Here is a 5000-nt window from a genome sequence, read left to right as displayed (position 1 = left end):
AGACAAGCGTATATTACTGGTAGGATCAACCAGAATTCGTCTTCGTCAATTGCTTGTTCGATATTTTTTGTCTACCAGGGCACCAGTCCCCGCAGACTCTCTTTCTACGTTCATCAGGTGACACAATCTTTGTTGTGACCACTCTCATTGACCTGCGGCAGTACACCGACTCCACAGCGCCAATAACCACACGAGCAAAGGTTGTTCAGGAGGATGTCAGATTATCGATGTACATCGTACACCAACATTTGACGTACCGAGGCATTACACCCCGCACGCCCCCAACAGGACCAATCAAGGCTCGCATACGACCTGCGACTTACTGCGGCTCCCTGAAGGTCCCCGTAGGACGACCATCACCAGTTAAGGTGTAGTTGACTTGTCAGGGCACGGTAGTCCCCACAAGTCCCCGATTATTCGTGGATATCGTCCTACGATTGTTTCTGACTCCTTTTGCTCCCCGCAGGTCCCCGTAGGACGACCATCACCAGTTAAGGTGTAGTTGACTTGTCAGGGCACGGTAGTCCCCACAAGTCCCCGATTATTCGTGGATATCGTCCTACGAGTTTTTGTGACCCTTGGGTTCCCGGCAGGTCCCCGTAGGACAACCATCACCAGTTAAGGTGTAGTTGACTTGTCAGGGCACGGTGGTCCCCACAAGTCCCCGATTATTCGGAGATATTGTCCTACGAGTTTTAGTGACCCTTTTGTTCCCCGCAGGTCCCCGTAGGACGACCATCACCAGTTAAGGTGTAGTTGACTTGTCAGGGCACGGTAGTCCCCACAAGTCCCCGATTATTCGTGGATATCGTCCTACGAGTTTTTGTGACCCTTGGGTTCCCGAACTTTGCTACGATGGTTCTGCCTCCAGAGGAGACTTATGAACACTTCGTATCATTTCTTACACCGAACCATGGGATCGCGAGATTGCTCCCGGATCCCTAATCACCTTACATTTTCGTTTCGTTTCCGTACACTACGATGAGCTAATTCAATTTGTTTGTTCGTCTGGCGAACGTTTTATTGCGGAATTACCGCGGTACTTCCAGCCGGGTATGGCTGCCGTACGACCTACAGGATAGATCATCGAACCACTTTTCGTGCATATTGTCCGTCGAGGGTATCACCTCGATACCCCCAACAGACCTTTGGACACTTCCTCACTACTCCTTGGAGCAGCAATCAGGGAACCATATAGTAGGAACAGCCGAATATGGAACTCTTTTCGTACTTTGGACACCTCCTATAACTTGTATGGCGACTTCGGGGACCTTCATTTCGTTCTCAGTTGGTACCCCTATTTCGGTCTTTGGACACCTCGTCTTACCCGTATAACTCACTTTAGGTCCACTTATTTGCCTGATATCTCATCGTGAACCCGTTTTTCGTACACCGTACACACCTAGGAACACCACATATGCGTTTCCCTTTCGATCGTGAAGTTTTCAAATTTTTCGATTTTTGGTCCTAGAAATTCATGAACGGTGGGAGACCAAAATTTTTCATAAAAAAAAAATTTTCACCGTTTGACCATAAAAACCTTCTTTTCGTACATACCCCATCATTTCTTCACGTTTTAGGCCATTTCTGAAATTTTCGCTTCGATAGTGTGTCCCCTATAATACAAAATGAACATTTTGCATCTCCCACAAGTGGCCATTTTTTTCCGCCACTGAAGAACACGACCTCGGGAACTCGGACCTAGGACGTGGCCATGTAAGTCATAGGCCACCCCAACTTTTGCAAAATACTGTTTCTTTTCACTTTTCATGATCTAAGGCGCGTTCCGACGGCGTTTTGAACAAATTTATGAGAAAAAAAATTTTGACCCTCGGACCAAAATTTTTTCGTTCGGGGCCCCATGGCCTATGGCCAGTATGGGAACTCGGGATGCCGATATGACAAAATTTGTCAAAAAATCACTAAAAAGTCGCTATGGCCCATTATTTAGAGCTTGTTGAGACCTTTCTAAAACACCTTGGTTGACCCCTGTCCGATAAGTAGTTTTCGAGATATTCGAGAAAATGTGATTTTTTGGGACTTAGAAAATTTTTGACCCGTACCCTAAGAAAAAGTGATTTTTTCATAGGACAATTTTTTCTTCGCAAATACTGTTTGGTTTCACTTTTCATTATTAGAAACGCGTTCCGAAGCCATTTTCATCAAAATCTCGTGAAAAAAAAATTTCACCCCCGGACCAAAAGTTGGCCGTTCGGTGCCCTATGGCCTATGGCCAGTATGGGAACCAAGGATGCCGATATGCGAAAAAGTGTCAAAAAATCACTTGAAAGTCGCTATGGCTCATTAAATAGAGCTTGTAAAGACCTTTCTAAAACACCTTGGTTGACCCCTGTCCGATAAGTAGTTTTCGAGATATTCGAGAATATGTGATTTTTTGGGACTTAGAAAATTTTTGACCCGTACCCTAAGAAAAAGTGATTTTTTCATAGGACAATTTTTTCTTCGCAAATACTGTTTGGTTTCACTTTTCATTATTAGAAACGCGTTCCGAAGCCATTTTCATCAAAATCTCGTGAAAAAAAAATTTCACCCCCGGACCAAAAGTTGGCCGTTCGGTGCCCTATGGCCTATGGCCAGTATGGGAACCAAGGATGCCGATATGCGAAAAAGTGTCAAAAAATCACTTGAAAGTCGCTATGGCTCATTAAATAGAGCTTGTAAAGACCTTTCTAAAACACCTTGGTTGACCCCTGTCCGATAAGTAGTTTTCGAGATATTCGAGAATATGTGATTTTTTGGGACTTAGAAAATTTTTGACCCGTACCCTAAGAAAAAGTGATTTTTTCATAGGACAATTTTTTCTTCGCAAATACTGTTTGGTTTCACTTTTCATTATTAGAAACGCGTTCCGAAGCCATTTTCATCAAAATCTCGTGAAAAAAAAATTTCACCCCCGGACCAAAAGTTAGCCGTTCGGTGCCCTATGGTCTATGGCCAGTATGGGAACCAAGGATGCCGATATGCGAAAAAGTGTCAAAAAATCACTTGAAAGTCGCTATGGCTCATTAAATAGAGCTTGTAAAGACCTTTCTAAAACACCTTGGTTGACCCCTGTCCGATACGTAGTTTTCGAGATATTCGAGAATATGTGATTTTTTGGGACTTAGAAAATTTTCGACCATGACATATATGAAAAGTGAATTTTTCATAGGACCAAAAAGTTTGTTCAAATAGGGTTTTGGTTCACTTTTTATGGTCAGATAAGTGATCCGATGCTATTTTCATGATCATTAGAGGGATTTCACGCTGTGACCAAAAATTTTCATACTTCATACTTGTCCCGGTGCCGTATATGGGAGGACCGGGGGAAGATGTGTTTGTAAGTCGTGATGTTCAGTGACGGATTTCTGGGACTTAGAAAAAAAATGTGCTCTCAGGCACATTATATGTTCCATACACACATTATTTTCATTCTTCATACTTGTCCCCGTGCCGTATATGGGAGGACCGGGGGAACATGTCTTCGTAAGTCGTGATGTTCAGTGACGGATTTCTGGGACTTAGAAAAAAAATGTGCTCTCAGGCACATTATATGTTTCATACACACATAGTTTTCATTCTTCATACTTGTCCCCGTGCCGTATATGGGAGGACCGGGGGAACATGTCTTCGTAAGTCGTGATGTTCAGTGACGGATTTCTGGGACTTAGAAAAAAAATGTGCTCTCAGGCACATTATATGTTTCATACACACATAGTTTTCATTCTTCATACTTGTCCCCGTGCCGTATATGGGAGGACCGGGGGAACATGTCTTCGTAAGTCGTGATGTTCAGTGACGGATTTCTGGGACTTAGAAAAAAAATGTGCTCTCAGGCACATTATATGTTCCATACACACATTATTTTCATTCTTCATACTTGTCCCCGTGCCGTATATGGGAGGACCGGGGGAACATGTCTTCGTAAGTCGTGATGTTCAGTGACGGATTTCTGGGACTTAGAAAAAAAATGTGCTCTCAGGCACATTATATGTTTCATACACACATAGTTTTCATTCTTCATACTTGTCCCCGTGCCGTATATGGGAGGACCGGGGGAACATGTCTTCGTAAGTCGTGATGTTCAGTGACGGATTTCTGGGACTTAGAAAAAAAATGTGCTCTCAGGCACATTATATGTTTCATACACACATAGTTTTCATTCTTCATACTTGTCCCCGTGCCGTATATGGGAGGACCGGGGGAACATGTCTTCGTAAGTCGTGATGTTCAGTGACGGATTTCTGGGACTTAGAAAAAAAATGTGCTCTCAGGCACATTATATGTTCCATACACACATGATTTTCATTCTTCATACTTGTCCCCGTGCCGTATATGGGAGGACCGGGGAAGATGTGTTTGTAAGTCGTGATGTTCAGTGACGGATTTCTGGGACTTAGAAAAATAAATGTACCCTTAGGCACATTATTTGTATCAATAATTGTATCCCCAGCCTTTCATGGGGAACTTTTCCGTATTCCCGGACTTGTACATTTTTCGGGTTCCACCTCCCGACAATGTATCTGTACTGTGCATTACGTACCTGATAACGCACGGCACCCATTGGGTGACTCCACTTAACCATCTTTCGATAATGCCCGTGTTGCAGATATAATCCCAACACCTACCAGGCTTTATATGTACATCGAACGTTACATACGATGCACCCCGTATTCCCGGACTTGTACATTTTTCGGGTTCCACCTCCCGACAATGTATCTCTACTGTGCATTACGTACCTGATAACGCACGGCACCCATTGGGTGACTCCACTTAACCATCTTTCGATAATGCCCGTGTTGCAGATATAATCCCAACACCTACCAGGCTTTATATGTACATCGAACGTTACATACGATGCACCCCGTATTCCCGGACTTGTACATTTTCTTGTACATACTACCGGGCCAGGACGTGCCTTGCGTCCACCATAACACCACCAGGCGTAGGTCGCCTGAGAGGATCGATGCGAACGCATCTCTACAACTTGAAACTCCTAG

At 43.9% G+C, this 5000-nt stretch overlaps 1 non-coding gene across 1 annotated transcript in view; it reads right to left on the bottom strand.

The window, feature by feature from the left end:
- Positions 1 to 4931: 4931 nt before the first annotated feature.
- LOC118516104 overlaps positions 4932 to 5000 on the bottom strand; it is a 4264-nt gene continuing 4195 nt past the window's right edge. Inside the window, exon 1 of the ribosomal RNA XR_004907681.1 lies at positions 4932 to 5000. This exon is cut by the window's right edge and continues 4195 nt beyond it. This is a non-coding gene — a ribosomal RNA (large subunit ribosomal RNA).

The sequence above is a fragment of the Anopheles stephensi genome, unplaced genomic scaffold (assembly GCF_013141755.1).
Source record: "Anopheles stephensi strain Indian unplaced genomic scaffold, UCI_ANSTEP_V1.0 ucontig228, whole genome shotgun sequence".
Taxonomy (NCBI): domain Eukaryota; kingdom Metazoa; phylum Arthropoda; class Insecta; order Diptera; family Culicidae; genus Anopheles; species Anopheles stephensi.
This window is presented reverse-complemented; position numbering and strand designations above follow the sequence as displayed.